The sequence below is a fragment of the Cyphomyrmex costatus genome, unplaced genomic scaffold (assembly GCF_001594065.2).
Source record: "Cyphomyrmex costatus isolate MS0001 unplaced genomic scaffold, Ccosl1.0 scaffold123, whole genome shotgun sequence".
NCBI classification, from domain to species: domain Eukaryota; kingdom Metazoa; phylum Arthropoda; class Insecta; order Hymenoptera; family Formicidae; genus Cyphomyrmex; species Cyphomyrmex costatus.
In genome coordinates this window covers 3890817-3917656 of record NW_017275207.1, presented here as the reverse complement: position 1 = coordinate 3917656, position 26840 = coordinate 3890817, and the positions used below count along the sequence as shown (strand labels likewise).

Genomic DNA, 26840 nt, shown 5'->3' with positions numbered 1-26840 from the left:
GATTTAATATCGTTTCGTCATCAGAGCAGTATTACAGATACAATCAACGGGCGAGCTTACGATGGCGATGCGCAGAATAGAATAAAATAAAGAGAGTAAAATTGTAAGGATAAAAGAGCATGTTGCTACCACGTCGACAAGTCGTAAAGACGCGTCGAGAGATTTTACAACGAAGGCGAACGATCGGATCTGCGCGGACGTTTAATGTATGTAACGCTTTCTTTTTACGTAGCCGGCGGGTACGCCGTTCATAATGACACCGTCGTCTTTTCGCTTTACTGCGTGTCACGGTAGCAGTGTTCGCCGCCGTGTTATAACGATATGGCACGTAACACGTTTTAAAACCCTCCTCGACAAATTGTCGGAAGCATTTACAGAATGAGATTTGCATCGATCTTTCTTCGATTACAAAAGCTTATGATCGAAGAGATGTTCAATTTTTTCATCTTTTACGACTTGACGTAGATTCCTCAGAGAAAAAAATTTTACGTTTACTCTCATTATATTCTTTAGTTGGTGTAAATCTCTATATGTAATTTCTCTTGGAATTTCTCAAAATAATATTTTGTAGGAATCGGTAAAATATTTTCTAACTCTCTTGTCTGCATATGTAATAGAACATAACATGAAAGAAAAGTAGACGATTAAACGTTTATTTAAATGCCAAGAAAATATACTGTAAAGGAAAAAAGCGGCGATGCGAGCAAAGGACGGAACTCGGACACTGTTGTATGTTAATCTCTTCCTCAAAGAAGGGAATTGAGGACGCAATGGGGTCGAGTGTAGTTTCATACAAGCTCGAAGTGTGCTCGTGAAGGGCTGTTACTCTTTAGAGAGAGGAACGAGGGACAGAAAACGAGAAGGTTGATCTGTATATGAAGAAAAATAAGAGCAATGTCGTCAGCGCAAAAATGGTTATACAATGACAAACGCATGATGTTATTAAAAGAAACTATTTTTAGCCTTTATAATTGAAGATTTACGAATATAAAACGTAAAAACAGCTTCATGGAGCTTCACAAATTCACAGATAGAGAGATCTATGAAGTTAGCACGATATTCTAATACAATATAATACAATAGTAATTCAACAATAGCACTTTTCATATAGTTTTACAGTTCCTTATAGAATTAAAAAAGTTTTGCATATTTTATACTTAAAAGATCAAAATTAACACGTCATATTTTCAAATTTAGTTTTTAACGCCGTTTAAGATAAAGACGATTGCATGTTCTTAATAATTTTGATATAAAGAAAAATGGCAAAATGCGATTAACTTAAGAAAAAATTAAATAAAGCTGACGATTATTTATCAATTAATAAAAATTTTTATTTAAAAGATACTCCAGATTATTTGGCTTTAAAAATTACGATAACTAGCATTCATATATGATATCTTTAATATAAACTAGGAATGCATTCGGTGAAACGCTATTAGTGCTATTTATGTCATTCTATCCTTGTTTTACGTCTGATAAACGATAAAGACTGAATGACAAAAATAGCGCTAATAGCGTCTCCCCGAACGCACTTAGGTATAAGTGGAAACAAGAAACAAAACTCTTGCCGTTCAATTACGCGCCATCATGCGATGCAATGTCGAATCGGTTTTGTTTTCCTGTTTAAAATTATATATAAGTTATATATTATAGTTATAAATTATAGTTTACTAATATTATATATTGATGATATGAATGTTAATTATTGTAATTTAAAGCTAAATAAATAGAACATTTTTTTAAACAAAGACTTCTATAATTGATGAAAATTATCGACTTCATTTAACTTCTTTCTTTAGGTATGTTCACAGTTCCCCCACTCTCTCCTATACTACATCACGATAATATCAGAAATTATCATTTTTGTTATACGGGCTATATTATATTTACTTTAATCGTATATATTGGTTAAATCTTTATTATCATATATTTTACTTTATCTATAGTTATATTAAACCAATATATCTGATAAATTTGATTCTACCAATTACACACGTCCGACCAGTTCGATCGTGCGTCAGCGATGATAGATCCCTGTCTGAACGTCGATCAGACCACGCTCTGGTGAACAGCATCAAATTAATCAGAATGATTTTTTCTTTTCGTCCAGCGCAGCGTTTCTCGATGGAGAGATAACGCGGTCTCGATATACGCCTTCCTTTCTTTCATCAAGAGCTTAAGGAGATCGGCAGACCTAAACAAAGGTACGCTTCACAAAAATCATTCCCTCTCCAGCAGGTTTTTGTTCTCTTAGACTTGCTGCTTTTTTCATTTTGCTTTGGTTTCTTTTTTTCTTTACTGTTTCAAATATTTAAAAATGAATCTACGTTCTTGGCATTAACTTCACTATTTCTCCTCAGTTTCCCTTCTTTCAAAAGTTAAAATTTTTCTAATTAAATTTCTATGAAATTATAATTTATTATAATTAATCAAAATAAATTTCTTAATTTTTTTTTTTATATACACGTATATAGATCACTGAACGCTGTTCAACTATCGCACTTTTGTCTTATTTCAATAAAATCTTAATTAATTTATTTATTAACAATTTATAAATCTTTATTTGTAAAATTGTAATATAAGTACCTAGCTATAAATCCACAACTAGCATTTGAGTCTTTGAAATACGTACACTTCCTGCATTGACGCGCATAATGTAACTACGATACCATCTTTTCATACTCTCTTTCTACATCTAGATCTTAAATCACTGTTCGTGATATATTTCTGTATAGGTCGGACACTATCTCCAACAAATTTGTACTTTATTACTATTCACTTTTGGCTTTTTGCTACTATATCAATTCTTATGTCCTGAGAGAATTGAAGTCCCTGGGCATGTAATATACACTATCTATCTATCATACCTATCTCTTTTACGCGCTTCAAAGGTTCACGTTACGATCCGTGATCCTCGATGACGACGAGCGATGACGCCGATTAAATTCCACCACGGCTCGCTTCATCGACTCAGCCGGCCGCGGGAAGGAAGTCGATGAACTTTCGGCAAGCAATCTTCGGAAAGCCATAAAGCGAAACGCAATCGCCGGCGTTACCTCCCGCCCCGCAATTATGACGTAATTGACGGTTTCGACCGTCAAGCGGAGTTTAATAGACGAAAGGAGACAAACGCACTGTGAAAGAGGTATTACATCCTTTTCCGCGCCACGAATCTCACCCCTTTATCGTGCGTCAACGAATTACTTTCTAATTTGCGCATGGTCGGCGGCCATGCATATAAAGTTGTATAGTAATCTCGAAAAAATATTAACTGGTATTTGTTAATTATTATACAGGAACCACGTTTACCACTAGACAATGCATGATATCAGTACAAACTTACCTTTTTTAAAAAAGGCGTTAAGAATATACCTCTGTGTTTCTCGAATAAAACCTAAGTGATATGTTACACGTACTTTTATTTCAACCCAAGTAATAGCATTTTTAATTCTTTTTCGCAGATATTCTTATTGGAGGTCTTCTTATTCTAATCCAAAGTAATAGCAGCTTTAATTCTCTGTCAAAAATTATTGTTTGATAAAAACTATTATACCAAATTAAAAATTAAAACCCAAACGCTAGAGTTTTGACTAACCAAGTTAAATTCTATCAAATTAAAAAGTAAAAAACAAGTGGTACTATCTTTGTTATTTACTTAACTCTAATGATATGTATTATTTGTATAAAAAATTTGATATCAACAATTAGCGTTAAGTTAAATCCCATAGCAAATTACAATAAATAAATAATATTACTTTAATGTTATAACATTAACTTTAATGATATAAAAGGTTTGATATCAAAACAACTGGCGCCAATTAAATTAAATCACGTAACAACCATACCAAATTAAATAACGAATATAATTCAAACAACAAATTAAAGAAGTAAAACATTTACCTAACACTAATTTTGACAATACATGTAAACATATGTATATTTAATTAATCATATTGATGAATATTGTACCAATTTAGTACATCATTCTTTAAATACATTACTGATATTGAGATAATTTAATATAAAAAGTTAATACCACGTACTCGGTGTAAAAAGAGTTAATGTTTTCAAAACGAATGCACCCGATCATGCTAGAGTCCCTATATAGGGTAGGAACATCCACCACTCGCTAACATCTCTTGCACCACCAGCGCACTCTTGTGTGCCAAAACCTGCAATAGTACATTCTAACTAGGTGATGACGAACATAACGACGTATTAAAAAGTTACAAATCCATACTTTGCGTTGCAATATCTCCACTCGCAGGACACATAGAAAAAAAATAAAAACACTTTTATCACACAATTCGAGTTGAAGCTCGCATTGAGCGTACGTAGAAGCTGCTGATCGGTTCAGCCGTTGAGATCCAATAATTTCGATTCCCACAACTTGCGGTCTCGCGTAAAGGAACACGATATAGTGTTCTTGATTTCGCGTTTCCAAAATCCACAACCGTTGCTAATCCACGACGGAAAAAAAGGCGAAAATCATGTACACTTAAGATTTTAATTAAAGTGTCTCGAGATTTCGTCGAAGAAGGGAGTACCAGCGAAAAAGAAGAAGCAAAAATAACAAAAAGAGAGAGTCTCGAAGAGATATTAATTTTGCGTTCCCAAAATCCACAACCGTTGGTGATCTGCGACGGATAAAACGTGAAAATTATGTACACTTCAGATTTTAATTAAAGTATCTCGAGATTTCGCCGAAGAAGGGAGCACGAGCGAAAAAAACAAGTAAAAATAATAAAAAGAGAGAGAGGAAGAAATCGATACGACATGCTTGGCGGGGAGAAAATTGCTGCTCATTATTCCTCATTACGATAAATTAGTTCGGGAGTCTGAAGTTAAGTTTGATATATCTCGCTGGGCAATGTGTATTCTAAATTTTGTACACCGCACCGGGATAATTACGCTCACAAAAACAAGATAACAGGTAGAACGATAAGAGATACAACATGTAGTCATATATGGCACTCAATTTTGGTCAAAATTGCGAAACTCAGACAGAAATTACATTTTAATTTGTATCGGAAGAGATAAAAATACGAAAGTACAGAATTTTATAATTGATTATTTTTATGACTTATTATAGGGTAATTAAATCTAATGAATTTAATATTATTTAATATATAAAATTATATCAGATAAGAAATATATTCGCTAAGAAAAAAAATTGATCAACTGACTAAACTAATTTAGTTCGTCTTTTATATTTCTTTCTCGATGAAGAATGCATTTAAATCATATTATAATATAGTTAACATATTATCTAAAAAACAAACTAAATTAATCAAATGAACAATATTTTTCTCAGTGTATACAGAGAGTAGCATAGAAAAATATATATTTGCAAATTTTTATCAAATATGATTTATGATAAATGCAGAATAAAGAATGATAAGTTTAGTACAATAATATAATATCTATAAAAACTATTTCTCTATTTAAATGGAAAAAGAACATAAATTTAACAATTACTTCGCAAATTAGGAATTAAAAGAATATTTATCAATTTGATAAAAACTAATTAATATTTCGATATTTTTAAGTACCGTAAAAATATCGTAAAAAGAATACCGTAAGTATCGTTAGACGTTAAGTGAAAAAAGACGTAAACCGTAAGCGCACGATTCGTTATCGGTAATAATACGCGATGCGAGAACGTGGAGAGATTACATCGATCCCACGCATTTGAATAAAAACGAACGGATTTTCTTTCGGCCGCGACCGCGATGCGATCTGCAAAGCTTCGGTAAAAAAACATAAATAAATAAAATCACCCGAGCGGGATGAATCTCGGTCGTGCCACGAACTTCTGCGATTATGATTGAGATAACGTCGCGTCTCTCGAGGAAACGAAACTTGGGTGCCTAATCGCGAAGAGGTTTGGCGAATGCGAAGACGAAGCGGAGAGAAGCCGGGCGCGTCGACGTGGAACGCCGTGATTTATCGTCCTAACGCGTGTACTGATTTATTATCTCAGGAATTGACCCCGGGACGCGATCTCGGGCTCCTCGCTGCTGATGAGCGATGGCGCGTTTCCGTTAATGTCGGGAGCACACACTGCACGAATTATTACCACCTTCGCAAAATTAAGCCAAATTTACTCAAGTTACGTCTCGATGATGATTCCGCTGGATGATTCGTTCACGACAAACGCGATAAACGAAGATTACCGTCACAAAAGCCGAGAGTTTTGTCGTTAACATTTTCCTCGTCACGAAGTTGTGAAATTACGCGAGAACCGCTTGAATATAATAAACGTATTATGTACGCGAATATAAAGAACAATAACAGTTTTATAACTCTGTGACATTTGAAGTAGTATTCCGGTATACCAATCGGTAGTGAAAGGATTAAAATGTCGAAAATAAGAGATGTAGATAAACTCCCCTCTCATTTAAAACTTACGGTACGATTACAACGTCCATGTACAATAACCGAATCATAACTCATTCAACATCGTCTATATAAATCTAACCTCCATAACTACATGCGAAACGAAGCCTTCTAATGCACTTTCACGAATCGCTTAAATTGAATCTCTGTATGTCTCACTTTAAATGATTCGTATCAGGTGATCTTCCAAGTGGATAGAAGTAAAGAATAACGCAACTTCCCTTTGACTCGATAATTATTTTACAGAAACATCGTTTCTATAAACAGGTCGACTTATTTTCGTTTCTTCTTGAATCGATTCAACAGAAACATTAAGTGAGCTGGTTACAAGATTTAAAGGATCGTATACAATAGAGAGTAGTTGTACTTCCGATGAGTCTTACAGCCTTACCACTACTGTTATACCGCTCGTTGTAGACGACGCTTTACACTAACTACTGAATGTAGGTCCAACTATTCGAATAATACCCTCTAATTTCTATTAATTATATTTCGATCTCATACAAATCTATATAATAATTTATTTTTTGGATTTCGTTAATTCAAGTTTATTAGATAACATACATGTGTGTGTGTATTCGTCTTGATATATTTATCATTATCATATAATACTATTTTTGCACAATACATAGTCGATATAAAACGACGTACAACTTACTTTTCCTCGTTAAACGTAATAAGCGTAAGACATAAATCTCTTTTTCGTGCAATATTAATTCGAAAAGATTCGACGCGAGTCTGCCCGAGCGATATTACCGGCGTTTTGGCACAGAATCCCTTCATAAAAAGTAAGTATTACATCCAATTATCCAAAGTTTCGCTGTTAAGGATCTCAAAGGCATTTCCCCTTTGCGAATACGGCAAAGAAGTCAGTGGCATACGCCTCGCATAGCTCGATGAGTCCGTTGTACTTTGTCTTAATCGCGAAGGCGCGTTCCTCGTAGAAAATTAAGGAGAGGAGTTTGCCATGGCACCGGCGTCGAGAGAAAGCGCGCGAGATGGAGTGAGAAAGAACCGGAAGGATGCCATGACTCCAAGAATAATAGGCAAAGCAAGGAAAAGCAAAGAGTCAAAAAAAAAGATTTCACAATACCATATAGAGTAAAAAAAAAATCAAGGAATATGAATAAGATGGAAGAAGCAAAGAAAGAATGGGAAAAAGGAAAGAACGAAAGAAAAAGAACAAATCAATAAATGGAGAGAAAAAGTATAAATGTGTATTAACATTTCAGTACTTTTACAATCTTTTATATTACATTAGTAGGGGATATAAATTGTACAATGTTTGAAAAAAGTGAGCAAATGTCAAGTAGAAAAGAGAAAGAGGGAGGAGGAGAATAAGAAAGAAATATATATAATGTTGGAGAATTTTCTCGAAACTTTTCTTTCAAAATTTTCCTTGAAATTATAAAACCAATACTACGATATTGTATGAATCAAAATCAAGTGTGCAATTAAAGTATAAAATGTAAGTACGAGGAGAATATAAACACAAGAGAAAAAAAGAAATAAAATACAGTTTATACTATACATAACTTAGAATACGTAAATATTTTTAAACAAAGGTACTTTCCAAAATAAATATCAAATTACTATAACAATATATATAAGATAAGAGTATAGCTCGAATTCATTTTTTATGAAATATAACAAAATTGTGAAAAATAAAAGGAACGATATAAAGTAAAACAAGTCCGGTAGAATCAAAGATGTACAAACGTACATATATACGCAATATAAGAAATACGAAATACTAAGAGGTCTATTTAGACGAAGAGAGAAGATGGTAAAGTTTGGAAGGCCCGAGGCGAGTTGGAAAATGAGAGAAGAGAATTCTCTCCTGCGGAAGAGTATGGGAGAGGGATAGTAGGTATAGTGGAGGGAAAAGTATACGAGAAAAGAAGAAGAGAGGCAATAAGAGAAGTTCTACGAGAAGGCTACGGCCGGTGGACAGAGTTCTCGGGAGAAAGAACAGAAGGAAGATAAGGGGGACAAAAAGAGAGACGAACATTGACAATGAGAAAGCGAGTACGGCGAAAAAGGAGGCAGGTCCAGAAGGAGGAGATAGAGAGAAAGAGGTATAGTGGGCGTTCGTATACGAATACCGACAGCCATCCGAGAGAAGATATAAGGACACGCCGCTCGGGGCCGAACTCCGAGATATTCGACGAATTCGCTCGCGAAATCACAATGAAAGCCTCTCGTCCTGCTGTAACGCGAAGAGCCCCCGTCGACAGCCGTCGTCGCCGCGCGACGGTCGTCGCTCCTCCGGGAGAGCGAGCCGAACGACGTCCTTTAAACTCCGCCGCTGTGCCGCGCGGCAACTCCTCCGGAACACGCCAATATTGACTTCCGCTGTATTACGCTGGGATAATCGGAATTCGAATACGGCGTGCATTTTCCGAATACGGCACCAAAAGCGCTTGGAATTTGGTGTCATTGAATTTCATGTCGTGCACGCGCGGTGTCCAATGAATAAAATTTATTTGTCGCCAATGTAGCATACATTATCTGTCGCTTGTACATGTATGTTTAAATTACCTACACTTCTGATTTTCACAGACTATTTGAGTAACATGGAGAGCTGATTCTATTCGAGAAATATCTACAGTAGGAGATTAACGGTGGCTTATCTTAAATTTTTAATGTTGTACACTGAAAAATAAAAGAGTTCGGAAATAGCTATCAAATGTTTAGTGAAATAATGCCAATTAAATGTTTGGTTAATATCATTTGGTATTAATATAACTAAACATAATTTTACCTTTACAAATATTTAGTATTACCAAATATGATATCATCAACAGTAATATTTGCTAAATATTTGTAAAGTTAAAATTACGTTCAGTTATATTAACCAAACATTTAATTGGCATTATTTCACTAAACATTTGGTAGCTATCATGAAACTCTATATTTTCAGTGATAGCACACAACCTTTTTAGAGAGATAATATATAATATCAAGCTATATTTTATAGTACATGATGTCATAATTTTATTTTTTATCTTTAACGACAGTAATGTCTAAAATAACAGTATCTAATGTGATCTACTTAATCGTTGCAATTTTTTATTGCTGAGTTCAACATTGAAAACTAATAATCATAATTAAAGTAAAAAAAAACATTTTCGAACATTAATTAAAAATATGATGAGACGTTTTCGATATTTATATGGATGTTATGAAAATGTAACTACACCAAATCCAAGTAAATGTCATAAGCGCTTTCATTTACATATACTATACATGCGCGCACGCTTTTGCGGTATTTATAATGTGTTATTTTTAGACAAAAAATTAAATCGTATTATATGAAGGCATTTATTACATACTTCAATTTGTACTTGTGTATGAAGCTTGGCGTATTATTTCACGGAAGCTTTATACCTTCATAACTAAGAACAGCGAGTAAGCTGATAATACCAGATTATACTGAGTACTGTTACCTTACTTAAAAATTTGTCTGAAATATCAACCGGATATGAGCAAACCGAGAGAAACAACCGTGGCAAATGTTTCGACTTGCATCAACCTGAGTCCGTCGAAGATGTTTCTGGGTATCATGGTGTTATCGAATACGTGACCCTTTCGTCTGACACAAGATAACTCCCGTAGCGGATGATAACGCGTGCACATCAGCAAGCCGATCCAGCCGCATAGGAGCTACGTGAACGCAATGCGCGATTAAGATGGCACACATCGTTTGATCATTACGTGTCGACCTAAGGAAAACTCTGAATCCTAGCATAGCAGCCTTCGAATTCGGGATTTATTCCAGACACGAACAAGTCATATATCGAAGAACGTTTCGAAATGTTTCGGCCGAGAGTGAAGTCCACTGGACTGGTGATTTTTCCATCTACCTACTGGCAAATCGAAAATTCATACTTGAAGAGATCGCGTGAGCGATTCGAGCATGTGGACCTTACCTATGCAAAAGAAAACGACCATCAGAATTGTAACGTTAAAAAGTCTCAATTGTTATAGAATATTTATAAAGAATCGAAAGAGATAAGAGATATATTAAAGGATATTAATAAATTTTCTAAAAAGAAAATTATGAACAAAAGTATTCGCTTTTTGAAAATGAGGAAAGAGAAAAATGAGCCACGAAAGACCGGATGAAGATGATATGAGCATTCGACTGAATATCGAGAAAGAAAAAGAGAAAAAAGTAAACGAGAGAAAAAGATGAGTGGAAACAGGATAAGGCCGCATAATATTCGGGCAATTTTTATTGGAATTCGGCAGCTACGTAGCGCATATTATAAGTCTTGCTGGAATTTAACAATGGCCAACATATGAAAACTTTTTAAATATATTTTATTAATATTTATTAATGTTTAACGTATTAATATATTAACACATTTTAACGTATCGTTAAATAATTCCTTAATTATACCGCGTATCAATAAATCGATGTGCATCTAATATTTTTTGACGTCAATTTTGGTATTTCACTGCGTGATTTAAAATTTCTTTTTTAGATATTATATAATAAGAGATATTAACATATTGTAAAAAAATTATATAAGACTTTAAGAAACATTTAATATATACTTATTCGTACATGGAAAGATGCTTTGTTGAAATATCTAAAAATTTAGATACATGCAGATCTAAAAATAATATAGGGCAAACTATCAAAATAATTATGTAAGACGCTTAAATTAGCTAGTCTGAGCATGTCAAAACTTTTTGCAGCACTGCTCATCATGCTTGAATTTCTTATAAAATTATTTTGATAGTTGAACAAAAATTATATTTACATCTTTATTCTCTCAATTTTGAGATATTTCAGTAAAATTGATATGTATTTTATATATATAACGTATAAATAATTCGTTACTAATGTAATCAAACTGTAAATTGGTTATTTTAGAAATTCTTGAATTTGCTGTTTTTCAAAGGATATAGATACCATTTTATATTAATACAGCCATTACTGTTTCAAGTGTAATAGAAAATTTAATGATTGAGAATAAAATCTTATCTCTATTCACATTTGCCCTATTCATTTATCAGCATTGAAATAATCTTTTTTAAAATGGTCGACTCAATTGAATCAGTATTCGTAGACTGCCCTCATATGTATAATTCACATATGCATCTTTCCGCTGTTCACGGATGAAACGAGCTGTATGACGAGCGTGCACCGTAATGATGCAACCGGGCACGGCGCCCTTATGGCAAACGTGGCGCACGAGGAGGAACGAGCGAGGCATGCCTCGTGCACGACGCGCCTCCTCGGATACAGTCTAAGTATATACAGGGTGTCTTCAATGTTCAACATCCTTCCTCCTAATTCCACGTTCTTTGACGATTCTTCTTTCTTAGTCTCTCTCTCTATTTGTGAATTATTCCACGTCACGATTTTTGCAATCATTAGACAGATAAAACAATCAACGTTGTTCTGACTTTAAATCTAACAAAGAAATCAGAAAATTGCAGCTGAGTTTATCTATTATAAAGCAGACTGTCCGATATCGACTGTTCTTTGTTGAAATACTTGATTAGCTGAGCCTAAAACAAGGACTAAAAAATCTCGTAGATATTTATATTATTTAATTTATCAAAAATAATCAAAAGTAATTTTTTACCATCACCAATGTACCCAATTTCTGAGGAAAATTGCTCAAAACGATCACTCGGAAGTACTAACACATATACACAAAAATCATTTAAAATCGTATGAAACATATTACCGTTAATACTGTAATAATGTATTATTCTATTTCTGTCGAGTTATTACCTAATAGGTATCCAATTAATATCGTATTACAGAATTAGCGCGTGTGCATGTACGATTTAATTAGCAATTTATTTCACACTTTTCTAACTCAAGAATTATTCGCGCCATAAGTAGCATGCTTATGTATACCTAATTACATTTCCGAATTTCATAAAAAAAATTTTGAAAGAAAGTGTCCATTTTAAATTGAAGAAACCTTGCCTGTAGCTCTTAAGAGGACAAAGAAGTCGAGACACCCTGTATGCACGTGTAGACGTGTATACACGTCGAGTCCTAGATTCTTGCTTTCGTATCCGTGAGAGAGGAGAGAAGGAACAAACCCGTGGCTCGCCAGTCCCACGGGCCTCGGTGTCCTCAGTTATCTCGGCCGGGCGGTATGATGGGAGGAGGGAGGCAAGACGGGGGGGCCTTACCTCCGCGATCCTCTTCTCGGTCCCCTTTCTCTCTCGTGGCCAGTCCTTTCGAATCCATCCGCCTGCCTGTTCGCCTCATCTCTGTCTTTTTCCACAGGACGCCAACGCCGCCCGAGATCGTGTTCTCCTTCTCCCTTTCTCTCTCTCTCTCTCTCTCTCTCTCTCTCCTGCTATTGCTATTTCTTACATTTAATTCCGCCTTGTCTGGTAGTGATCTCTACCTCTTCGTCACGACCGCGAGAACTCACCTCTGGACTTTCGTAAAATATGTATCCGCGTCTCGTTGATAATGAGAGGAGAACTCTCGCGAGCGAGGAGGCTGAGCTCTCGACTCCGATCTCGCGACTTCTTCGCGTAGCGGAGTGATTTCCTCGTTGCCCCCCTTGATTTACGTTTGCCAATGATTTATGCCGGCGCCGTGTCGATTAATAAGCGTAGCGTGCATGTAACGTTTGAAGCCCAGCAGTGGCAAACATTAGCAAACGCTAGCTGTAGTGGCGTAGGAGTATCGCGCAGGAATTTCAAGGAACGATTATTCTCCAACGTCGCTCAGATTTGATACACGAGCCTCTTCTTGACAGAAAAAAAAACTTTTACGCAACTTTCGGCATGATTTGTCTGAGCATTATTTTACGTCTCGAATGTAATTTATGAAGATGGATATCGTTGTATTGTTGTCTAATATCCTTTTCTATATCTGTCTCTTAAATTTTAAAAATAGGATTATACCTTGACCTGCAATTATTACATAATCGAAATTTCCAGTAAACATAATTCTCTGTTCATAAGAATAAAATAATTGAAGAATAAAAACGTAGAAATTTATTATGGAAGGTATATAATTGATATAATTCTTATTATCTAAGTTATTAAAATTATACAAATTTATATTCCTTGTGTTAAACAGTTAAAGATATACTAGCTCTGTCTATGTGCTCTCCGCAGCTCTTGATCTTTAACGTATACGTGCATCTTTACTTGTGAAAGAGACAAACAAACCCGGGTACCAATGCGTTCTAAAAACAATTCGCGTATCGACCCCTCTGAACAAATACACAATGTAATCCAGCGACCCTTTCGTGCCTGTTATTTCAGGTACCCCTCTTCCGAACTCTGAATGATCTGGTCCACGATTTTTCTTTGCACGATCGGATTATATTAGGTTGTATTTCAAAGAGAGTTCGCTTAGTGTGTGGTCGAAATAAGCGTATTTGCCAAACTCATCACGAAAAAGGTAGGGAGCAAAATTTCTATTTTTTTTATTTTTGCAACTAAATATAGTATAATACATATACATCTAAAATATTTCGATTTATTTTTATTATTCTTATCAAATCGGATTATTCTTCGCATTTTTCTTCAACTACTCATTGCATTATTATTTACAAAACAAAATATAAAAGATGTATAGTATGTACATGTCTATGAGCGTCCACAGACGAACGCGAGTATGTTTGCTAAAGTTAAATATCTGTGTGGATTATCCCTGTGGGATAGCATATTTCTAAGCAAAAAAATAGTGGAAGATTATTTTTTATAGGAACGAAGAAAAGATCGTTACAAATAAATAAGCTATAAACTTTTCCTATAAAGAAAAAAATAACTAAAAATTTATTATAAGAAATACCTATATTTATTTCAATAAAATTAATAATTTTTATTTGTTAGTAAATAAGCCGCCTATTTTCTTTTTTTATAATTAATAAGATATATATATTTTATAGAAATGTATATTTCGTCATCACAATTAAATTTTTTCCTAACTAATATCAATATCGCAGAAAACATCGTGAGTAACATTTGTTTCACAGTATTTGGACATTTTTCTCTCACTCAGTGTATATCTCACATCATTAAAGAATAACGTAATAAAATTTAAATAAATAAATAAGTGAAAATAAAACTACTGATGGTAATAGATTAAAGGCTGACGATAGATTAAAAATCATATTATTATTCTAAAGTAATCATGTTAGGACAGGAGGAGAAGACAATCGAAGAGTCATTATCCGCGCCTCTGATAACGACATTGCAAGATCGCTTCTTTTCGAGTCGGGGACCGGAAAAGGTACGGAGAAAAAGAACGAACGGTCGACCTCGTTTCTCTTTGCCATCCTTCCTCATCATATACCGGAATGAAATTGCCCGCGGAAGGCCGGCGGAAGGCCGACCTGTAGACTTTCTGAGGTTAACCGTGCCGCCTGTTAATGGTCAGAGCCACGAAAGCCGGCCGTATTTTAAAGTCGCCAGTAGTCGGCAACGAACTCTTTCGCAGCGTCGATTAACTCCAGCGAAAGCGCCAAAACGAAGACACGGGAATAAGAGAAAAAAGGAAGCAGTTCCGTTTTTACACGTTTTTTAAGAGATCCAGAAGGCTGGATAATTGAGGGATCTCTCCACATTCACACGAATTTATCGTGCTACCGTGATATAACTTCATATGTAATCACAGTCTTACGAGAGAAAACGATCTGAATCTATAATAAATCTGTACAGAAAATCTACACAAGAGTTGTTATTGATCTATCGAATTTTCATTACATTTCACTCATCATTTTTCGACTAATTCAATATTGATTTTCTTTCTTCTTCCAGGCATAATTCAAAAAACTACGTCCTCGTAAATGTGTAGAGTCCAAAGGATCATCTACAATGATTAGTAGTGGTGGTGGTGGTAAGGCTGTAAGACACGTTGAAAGTAAGCTAGTTTTTCAGTATAATAGGGTAAAGTAAATACGTAAGTGTGAATGGTTGAAATCCATTTCTTACGTTCTACTTCTTTATTGCTTACGGACTTACTCTGTGTCTTGTTATACCGGAAAATCAGCTTACTCCCGATGTGTCTTACAGCCTTGCCACTGTACTGCTACTGCCCATTGTAGACGACGCATTAAAATTCTTACAGGTGAGCTTCATCACCAAGAAGGTAGATAAATAGGTTTAAAATGAAACCGCGCTTCATGTAGAAAGGAAAGTTGTAAACCCAAGAACCCAAGAAGTCATTTTTTGTAAAAATAACTACCGATATCTAACGAGTACTAAAAAGTGAGCATTTTTTTATATACCTATCCTGCGTACATTATCTGTAAAAACGATCAATTTTCGAGAATACTAATTCTATTCCCATCCCGTGAATTCCTGCGGCGCAAGAGGAAGTTCATTGAAGAACGTGGCGATGAAAATACGTCGATAATACGATATTTCATCATCACGGACGTGGACGAGTCGAACGAAGTCGCGGACCTCCCGCATCGAAAGCGCCGAATGATCTCCCGAGAGCGGCTCCCGGTTATTATTGAATGTCGAACGCGAAGGAGCGAACGATCGATCGCGTGACGAGGCGAAAAAGAATCGAGCGCGCGCTATCTAGATGAAGTTCATTAGAACGCGCCCTCTGAAGCCGTCCCCCCCCCCCCTCCCCATCAAACGTGAGCAAAGCCCGGGAAAAGGTCTGCTCCAGTTTCGAAAAAAAAAAAAAAATGGATTAATTATCATGGAGTCAAGTACCGTTTAGTACTAACGTTGCAATGATCGTTATCACTGTTACAGTACGCTCCATAAAGTAACATTTATTAAAAGCTTTTGTTTCCAACTCGATTTTCCATAAAAAAATTTTGCAATTTATGTATTTCATATCATACACTTCGTACATTATGTGATTCATTTAAAAAATAACATTCACCTTTTCTATAAACAGACATCGTGCTGTTGATAACAAGTATCATTATGTACAATGTTTACTGCATATTTTTAACACTGTAAACTAATAAAAATAAGACAAATAAAAAACTTTCTACTTGGTGTCATTTTATAGTATTCGTAATATTTTTTTAAATAATTAATTCTAATAATTGTATTAAGTATCATGATTCCTATTAGTACATTGTGATTATTATCATCGCTATTATTATCAATGTTATTAAAATGAATAATGCTGTCAATGTTATATTTCACTAAATATCATTTTTCGCAATATATGCATTAAAATCGTCAAAATTTAGCATATTTGTGCAAAATGAGTTGTACGCGTGTCGTACTTTAGAATACGAATAATGTTATGTTTACACTTTCATTACGTAATATAAATCTGTAAATACTCATGATACACGATATGTAACGAACTGAATACGAGTGAATTACAGTAAATCACTCACCAGGTCGTCTCATTAAACATAATATCATTATCGAGGCGCTGAATTACGCGGGAAAATAACGCATAAAAGTAGATGCTGTGAGTATCGTGAGTAACGTTATACTTTTCGTAAATCATATACTTACGCGATCAGTACTGCCTGACGGGCACTACTGACGTCACCGCTTACGGTACAAACGTGTAATATAACGTTAAATCACACAGTGGATTACATGTGAGGTGACCGTTTCAATAAAATCGCAAGAAAACGGGATATGTATGGCAAAATGTTCTTTTTTTAGTACGTGGACCTGTTTCATTATCATAAAATTTCGATCAATCGGAGCAGGAAATGTCGAAAAATTGGTGTCATCTCACATTATGCACATTTTATATAAAAGTTAATATAAAATTTCTTCTTCTTCAATATATAAGACTCTTTATAACTTAAGAACAGTCACAGAATAAATACCACTACAAAGATAACTCAAGAGATAAATTGCCTACCGGAATTAACTGATGTCACTTGAATGAATGACATATTAGTCAATTAATATGATAATTTCTGTATGATACTTTAATCTGTTTCTCAATAGCTTATCTGATAATTTCTTGTAACAAAATTATAAGAAAACTTGTATCGGAAAATACATCAAAAACAATAATAAATTATTAATAAAGATAAACGTATCATTAAAAATATTTAACTTTGAATATTAAAATTACATCTAATATTTTAATAACGCACCATGTGTGTAACTAGAAACAAAAAGAGAGTTGGTACGCGTAAAAATTATTGTTTAATCAGACATTATGTGAAGATATATGAAATGATTTATGATTCTTCCGTCAAATTAATTTTAAATTGTATGTAATTATTGCGTATATTTTTAAGCTAAAAAAAATGTACAAGAATTATGTACATTTAGAGGGACATACATTTGCAAGGGATATCATTTGCTAAATATGATTCACGACAAGAAATAAGTAGAAGAGTATATCTCACTCTGAGCACGAAAGGGTTAACCCTGAAGACTATAAAACACTTTACTTGCGTGAGGACAGGAAAAGGAATCTGACATAGTTTACATATATTACAATGATGAATTCGTATTTATCATGCTAGTAAAATGCTCTGTAGTGAAGATCAAAAATTTCAGATGAAGCTGTATTCTCACTTTATGAGCAGATATGTTAAACGGATAATCTTTTATCAAAATTGTATAAATAAAAATATTCATGTGTCTTTGATTTTTGTATACTCAGCAGTATTAGAGCGAAATTCGGTGTAAAATAAATTTAAGAAAACAGATTTTATTGTTTAAAGTTAGTAACATTTTATTAGATTATATTGTTTGGAGTCGATACCTCCATTGGAGCACAGAAGTATTTAATAATTAAGAACTCAGATTTGATTTTAAATTTCTACTTGCTCGTAATGAATAATTTCTAGTAATAAACAACTGCTCTAATTTTACAATTGGTGTAGAATATAATAATGATTTCATTTCATCATTAAAAAATGCTCTGCATCGCATGTTAAACTAGACTGCCTTAATTAACTCAATTAAAGAGCGACAGTGGACTACCCCATGTTTGATAAAAATGGAATAAATAAACTCTAAAGCTAAAATGATTAAGAAAAATATGAATATCACACGTTTGGCTATGTTGTGAAGGCTAACAATAAGTCACGACGTATGGCATTGATACTTTGATTAAATATGTGATGTTATAATAATTTTCTCCATTATTTTACCTTCAGATTTCATTTACTCCATTTTTACGAAACGTGGAGCTCTTAATTCAGCTCTTAATTTGACTTAACTGAGGCAATTGAATTGAATAAAAGAAATGGTATAACAATTTTTTATGATAAAATTAAATTATTTTCTCTACAACAATTATAAAATTAACAATTATTTATATTACTAGCAAAAATATTGATATAGTACTTCAAAATGCGTACGAAAAAGATTATTCGTATAGCTGTCAGTTCTCATTGTCAGCTGATTGTGAGTACTTTATATACAGCTATAAACTCAGAGCGTGAGCGAAGCAGATAATTTCCTTGAATCGTTAGACGAAGAAAGAGAGAGAGAGAGACAGAGAGAAGCGTAAGAAACATCTTGAAAACTTACCTAGACCACACCGCGAAATCGGCGAGCTATCCTCTCCTCGGCGAGCCTTGAAGGGTGCCGATTATAGGCGCAGGGGTGGGGGGGCAAAGTCAGGTCTGCACGCGCCCCCCCGACGTCACTCGGGACCCCCTGTTCTCGACACGTTCCTCGTGTTCCGAGCGGCGAATACACACTCACATACAGCCCGCCGGGCTTGCTATTATATCGTTATTCCGGGTCGCCTCGTGACTCCGATCGCGCTACACACTCGCGACCGTCGGTTCCGGCGCGCTCGTTCCTCTCTCTCTCTCTCTCTCTCTTTCTCTCTCTTTCTTCCTCCTTCTCTTCCCCTCGCAAACGCACTGTATACGTAGCGAAGCACTTGATCACCACGAGGAACCCGGCGGTGCCGCGGGGCCCAACATCACACAACTCGGCGATTCTTCCGCTGCCCTTTTTTTTCCTTCAAACAATCCTGTCGTTCTCTCACCGATGACGGCGGTCCGACACGCACGCGCGTTGCACGCGTGTGTGTATGCGTGTACCACCTGAGCGCGTTTTCACTCTGTCTGTTCGGCTGTCTCACTCGCACTCATACGTAAACAGTCCCAGGCCGCGCAGAATCATCGTGAGCCGCGCGCCCCTTCGATTCCTCTCGGCCGCGCGCGTTCACGCGTTCCGCTCGTCCCTTTTACGCACGCCGCAGGGGGCGGGTTTCCTCGGTGGATCGCTGATTTCCGGGGTAATCCGCGATCAGGTGCGTGGCGGAGGGAACGCGCGGGAACAGATGTCGCCGCTTCGGCATCTATAGAAAAGCATTCGCGATCGATCAGAGAGTGCGTCGTCTTTTCGGTGCGAATCGCGAAACCAGCATCACTCGCTCGCTGACCGGCTGGCCGACATGCGTGCGTGTCGCGAAATCGCGGGGAGCCAGTATGGCGCCGGGCTTCTTTCGTACTCTCCCTCCCTCGCTATCTCTCTCGCGCACTTCTTTCTCCCTCCGATACTAGCTTTCTCCTCTTTCTTTCGCCCCGACTCACTCGCTCGCTCGTTCGTTCATCGCATTCGCCCATTCACTTCTCTCCTCGCCCGTTGAGTCACCCTGTCTCCTTTCTTCCCACTCTCTTTCTATAACCTCTCTGTTGTCCGTCACTCACGCATCCATCGTGCATGTCTGAACACCGTTCCTTCCATCCGTTCTACTCTTTTTATTACTCCTCCTTGCATCCTTTAACCTTCTTCCTTCGCGCTGATAGTTAATACCACGAATTCGAGTCGCGTACCGTCCATTTGAAAGTTGCATGTGTGCTTTCACGAAACTAACGAGAAAAATCGAACTGCTCGTTATCAACCGACCGATATCGTTTCTGAAATTCCACGATATCGTTAATATTCGTTAATATTCGCCGCGGGCAATGTACCACAACCGTGAAAAATGACGCCATAACCGTAACGCTCGAGGCGAATCGTCAACCGAATGAAGTTAGCGGCTGGTGGTTACGCGTGAACGTCCTTCGATAGTTCGCGAGAAGCGCGCAAATAGTACGTCGCGTTCGAGAGATTTATGGCTCGCCGTAGAGGCTTTAGAAATCGGCCACACTAACGATCAGCGATTACTCGAATTACTAGTGCACAAATTTTGAGATACACTCACTATCGCCGCGTGCAGCACGCAACGGCCTAGAAAACTCGCGTTTGCCAAGCACGCAACGTCGACTATAGTCTATAGACCGAAAATGTTTCTCCATGAAATTAAGAATTAATATCTTGTCTTGTCTTAAAAGGGAAATGTATTTGTCAAATATACAATAGAGATGCGAAAACACGATCGGGTCTTTTCTCTCGCAAAATTAACCCGGGTTAATTAAGGCCTTAGCTATGGAAACGACACCCAAGTTTTAAAACGTCCTGCGTTGAACCTTCGCTTCACGTTGATTAATAGAAGAACATTTCAAGTTTCTTCATCTATGATTTAAAACCTATAGGACGGTACTCGTAGTCCGTTTCTTTCTTTAAGACCATCTTAAGTAGGATCGTAAGATATATTCGGGTCTCTGATGGATTCATAACATCTTAAAAGACAGTCTTATTGTTAAATATAATGGGCTTTCTACAATAACCCGTTAGTCATCACTCATATCAGATTAGCGATAAGTCAGAATTATAGTCATAAATCTTACAACCAGAATAAATAACATTAGATCGTTACGTCACAAACATTTCAACCGCTAATCAGAAGGGCGATAGTTGTCAGGACAAATAATAATACATTATGTGATTAGTCAGTCATAACGTAATCTAACTTTAAATCGTAAAAAATGGAATCTGGCCATCTCCCTGCAGGCACTGATTACCGACTTATCGCGCCTTATGACACTGCTGACCCACTTAGAACTTGCTCCTAACTTCCGATCTATAACGGCTTATTGTAGATACAAGAATCGACTATAAATACCGGCCATATCAATCGTATCGATCGTACAAATTGTATATAACAGTCGTCCAAATGTTCACTTCGGATCTAAATGGCCCGTTGCTGTAGTCGAAGATTAAAAAGTATACGACGCAGTCCGATCCAAGAAAAATCTCCGCTACAGATACGTGCCGACGAAGATCAGTATTCGGTATTCGGTTCTTATTTCAAGATCGTTTTATTAAGAAATGAGATACTAATAAGATGCTTTTCATTTGGTGACACAGGTCGACACAACACGTCGTTCTATCTTCATCGCTCACTGAACGTCGAGAGAGGTAGAATTAGGCTTGCGTCGACTTGTGTTCCTAAATTTTGGGAAAGCACCCAATATTTATACGAATAACGTAGGACTGCGTAATTAAGATTTTTTTTTTTTTAATGTAAAAATCGATCAACGAACATCGCGTTTTCTCGCGCGACTATATAGCGGCGCGTCACGCTTCCTTCGGGTTTAGCGCGCGATCCTTAAGGAGAGAGAAGGGGAAAGGTCGCGAGTGCCGAAGGGTACGGCTAGGCGAGGGCACGACACGGAGCAAGCGAGATATGCGTCCATTGCAGCGCGTCGTCGACACGCACCAGCACGCACCGGCTCCGACGTGCGTATCTGACACAGCCGTTCCTCGGCGCTAAAATGGCGATCGAAGTGACAGCTCTCGCTGCCGTAGCCTCTCCTCCTACACCTCCTACACTTTCTCCTCCTCCTCCTCTGCCACCTCGTCGCCGGCGAGGCTCAGCTCGACAAGACTTTGCGCGCCGCACGACCGGTAGGCGCGTCCTCTTCCTTTCCCCTCCGATAACAACTAGGACGGGTATACTTCTTTACCGCTTCTGAGAACGCATCATTCTCCCTTTCTCTCGCGACTCGCAATCACATTATGTTCTCTCTGTCTCTCCTATTCACACATATTCTCTCTCTCTCTCTCTCTCTCTGATTTCTTTCGTTCGCTCATTCGCTCGCGTTAACTTTCTCGCTCTTTCTGCCTTTTTCGTTCTCTCCATTCATTTCGCTCTATCGACATGCAGGCGCGAGAGAGACGAGGGAGGCTGTTTACTCCATTCTTCGGGGCTGGGCTTTTACCGAGCGCGCGACGGCGACGCACCGCCTCGACGGCAACGATGAACGCGAAGACGACGACGGAGACGGTAACAACAGCGACCGCGATTACGACTACTACGGATGACAATAACGACGACGACGGCGGCGGCAGCGGTATTCGATGGCGGTTCTCTCGCTCTCTCTTTCGATGGAATCTCTCTCTCTCTCTCTCTCTCTCTCTCTCTTTCTCCTCGGTCCCGGACGACGCCTAACACCACCACCTCCACCACTACCACCACCACCACCACGATGCCACCTACTCGATAGCAGTGCTTGCCCGGACTCACGGGACTCGACTGGGCTTCGCCAGGCCGCAATACGCCCCTCACCCCCGCCGCTTCCCTGTCGCACTTGCGCCGACCGGCTATCAACTTCTGCCTACCTACCCCCGTCTCGCCCCAACCCCAGGTACTAGCCGTCCCGCGTGCCTCGATCCACCCCCAGCACAGTTGTACTAACCGTGCGACAAACTATGAACCCCCGCGGAGCTCCCACGCCCGCAGGAGGGCCAATCGCACGACTTGCCGGTGTCAGGGACGTACGATGCGTAAAAGCCAAAAGGGTTTGTGTATCCTCACTGCTAAGACCGGCGTCAAGAAGAGAGGGAAAAAGCTGATATAAATTACGGAGATCGAGCGATCCGGGAGATAATCCAGGGCGCATATTGTATACGTTTTTGTTTTTCTCTTATCGAAGTTTATAACATTTTATGTATACATGTTGTTTAAAAAAAAAGCATTCTTTAATTAAATTTTACATTCTGTTTGTGTAAAATATTGAATGTGTACGACAGGATATCAATGTGAGTGTTAAATATTCAAAAAATAATTAAAAGCATAATTGCATTTTTTTTCAAAAATGCCAGTTGAAAAAAATTGCTCATATATAATTATATATAAATAAATAATATAGTTTCTCGAGACTTTTAAGTATCTTTTAATAATAAAAAAAGAAATTAAAATTTTTTTTAATATACAATCCGTACAAATGTACGGATTATATTATAATTTATTCGTATTAAAGTTCAGCTCAACAAAGAGAGCATCTTTTACTCCACAACGGTTAGTGTATAAAAATTTTTTTTTTAATTTCGTTCCAAATTTATCATTAATCCTACTGATCTGTTTACTATATAATCATCATTTAGGTTAATATACAAAAATTTCTAAAAAGTTAAAAAAATAATTTTTCCAGAAGAAATATTTTAAATTAACAGATAAAGATATTAAATATTAGAGAAAAAAAAGAATTTTGAAATAAAACATTAGTATAAGAACATTAATTATCATTTTCGGTCATATATAGTCCCAAACAAATCGACAGAGTTATGCGTTGATACTGTAGTAACGGAACACCCGGTATAAGCCTCACGATAAATGACTGCACGCGCGAGACGACACGCGTTAAGTCGCAATGACAAGAACGTGAATGAAGCGGAGGGGGGACAGGGCGCGTATGCAAATGCACGTATCGCTCAACGTTCGACCTCTTACGCGAGTATGATACGTAAAGGAGAAAGAAATGGGAAACACAAAGGGAAGGGAATAATTCGCTAGGTAGGAATACGCGCGTTGATCGTTTCGTGAAGGTATTCCCTTTCGCGGGGTCAATCGCGCACGAATGTTTTCGCGTCCCTTTGAAGTCAGCCGCTCAAACTCGGGAGATACTAACCGAGCCGCGAATGTCCGACCGCAAAACAGGCCCCACCTTACGTTGCCGACTTCACACCTTGGGCATGCCGTGCCTCCTTTTAAGCAATTAAACATGGGAGAGCTTACATTTGCAAAAGTCAAACACCGTTGAGCTCAATTTTCGCGTCTTTCAGTTTCATGGACATTTTCCTAGACACGATGACAGTTGGGTGTGAGAATATCTTATGTACGAAATATTCTAACGCATTTCCGGTATTCTCTTCCGTGAAATTGATTTTTAGACGACTCGCGTATAAGAGCGATATTTATAATTGATTCTTTAAGATTGTCTTAAGTATAATTTTAAGATGTCATAAACCAATAGTGTCTTATTAAGACATTAACAATCTTACAAGAAGAATGGATTATATGGATACCGGTTTAAATCTCTTAATCATATAAATTATAATATACATATATTTAATATCATATACACTTTGGGTTTTGAAAAAGTTTTCAATATACATATTTAACAAACGAGTCAATTTAAATTTAAATAAAATGTACAGCAGATCTGTGCATTTCGAAAGCATGCGCATATAGAAAGTTTATCATTTTCTTGCTAACGGCAAATGCAAGCGACAATCGAAACAAACGGATATGTGACTTGAAAGTTGCATTGGACAGTAGAGAGTTAAAAATGATCGGCGCTAACCGATCGGTGTTTCAGTTAAAGTCAATTAGCGCCAGCCCTTGTTTGATCTGAACTTCATTTAGCAGACAGTTTCGCAGCTTGGCCGGGCGAGCGTGCGGCCGAACGGCGCGGCGCTTAAAACAACGCAAGTATCGGATTATGTTCGTTAGGTCCCGGACCGATGGCGGTGTCACTTTCGTTATTTATGCGCGCGTAGCGTACAGCGGCGTTAGGTTTAATTTAATTTCCGCCGTTGATCTCGGTACGCTCGGGCGTGCCGTACCGTGTAAAATACCAGAGCAGGCCGCCCGTAATTGAATCCGTAACGGCGAGCAAATCAGCACGACGGTCATTACGTTACACGAGCCGCGCACTCGGCGAGGCGATCGACGTTCGTTAGCCAATCGTTCGCTTAATTGCCGAGGGCAGGCGCGATATAGGCCCCGGTCAAGCCGCAACTTTGTATTTAAAGCGTGTTTAAATAAACACGAATCCGACCCGGGTTTGGTCGACAATCTAATGGACCAAAGCTTCATCACCGTTGCCGGCAAAAGTTATTTGTTTAGTTAGGAGATAAGAATTAGAGACGTATATACCTGCTAGTTGTATCATTTTTCACTCAACAATATAACTACAGTATGTATATAACATGTATATGTTGAGTGGAAAATTACAAGAATAGGTATCGTTGCATGTAACTTAATACAGCTTTTCTGATAAATGTAAAGCTGCGCGTTCGGATGAACTCATTATAATTAAAAGCGGGACGGCCGCGACAACTTGAATTCGACCGCATAGTGATCTTTTACTACACTACTCGTGTCATCTCGATATGCTAGATGTACAGGAGACGGGTATAGCGGTGCTGATCTGTCATTTGGCTGACCATCGCGATAATTAGATTTTACTTGACTCGCTTTAATAATCCAAACATGCCTGTCAAGTGCATCGCGCGCGAGCGTTTCGCGATTTCTGGTCACAAGAGTGTCTGGTAACATTAGTGTCATCGTATAGCCGCGACGTGTGACAAATTTTGCAAGATATCCCTGCTTCCCCTTTCTCCCGTTCCATCCTCGATATGGAGCTCACCCCAAGGATTGTTAATGCGCGTTTTCCCGAAAGCGAGGCGAACGAGCGAGCGAGCGAGCGCGCGAAATTAGCGAGCGCAAAGCGACGGCGTCCGCGCTACAAGCGGATTCCGATCGAGATAATGAAAATTAACGACGTTAAAGCGCCGTCACGCCTGCAATTAATTATCGCCACGATCCGCGCTGCCGCTGCTGCCGATCGGCCCACACGGTGCCCAGCGCCCCGGACCCTCTTCTACTCTATTGCTACAACATAATCGCGATATCAATCCTCCATTAATTCCCACAGCTAAAGGACGACGCGCGCGAGAGTCTCCGAGACTCTTCCTCCGCGCGGCGCGATTAATTCTGCCGGGGCACTTTATAAGGCTACACACAGGGTGTCCCGCCGTCACCGGATATTAATGACGAGCGCGTTGCTCGGGTTAGTACGTACTGCGGAGAGTTTTACGGTCGAGAGTCGCCCGCATAGAACGTAGCTGTCACGAGACTCGTTGAGAATCACCCCTTCTCCGATTCGCGTTCGTTTAACATTCTCTCGACTGAGTAAAACTTTACGACGGTAAAATTGTACTCATTGTTGGCGTATAGCTATTTGCGCGTTTAGCGATAAGAAAGACAGAAGGTATAACAGTGAACTCTCGTGATTGCAGCGAATGGATGCGAAGTTCCTCGAGATAAAAGAAGAAAGCGTCATTGTGAAAAAATAACATGTCATCTCGCTCTGCTATTGCCGTATAAAATTATCAGGACACCCTTTGGACGCGCAGAACCATCGAGTTCTATGAATTATACATCGCGCCGTGACGGCACCCTCGTCGTGAAGTTTCTCTCGCGGTGGTTGATCGCCAGCACACTCGCGCGAGCGGAAAGATAAAGCAAACAAACGGAACTCTTAATAAAACGGCGGCGATAGCTAAACAGGGCAGTCTTTTCCATCGGGCAACGATCCAAACGCAAATCGATTGTCCTGCCAAATTTCAGACTACATATCTCCGTGTGAAAGCCTGAAGTGCCGTTCCTTCTTTCAAGATTC

At 37.9% G+C, this 26840-nt stretch overlaps 1 long non-coding RNA gene across 1 annotated transcript in view; it reads right to left on the bottom strand.

Annotated features, from left to right (window-relative positions):
- LOC108781409 (uncharacterized) overlaps positions 1 to 22533 on the bottom strand; it is an 86567-nt gene extending 64034 nt beyond the window's left edge. Inside the window, exons 1-2 of the long non-coding RNA XR_001940942.1 lie at positions 22374 to 22533; positions 18841 to 19624 (exon numbers count right to left, since the gene is read on the bottom strand). This is a non-coding gene — a long non-coding RNA (uncharacterized LOC108781409). The remainder of the gene's footprint in view (positions 1 to 18840; positions 19625 to 22373) is intronic.
- Between the last annotated feature and the right edge of the window lie 4307 nt (positions 22534 to 26840).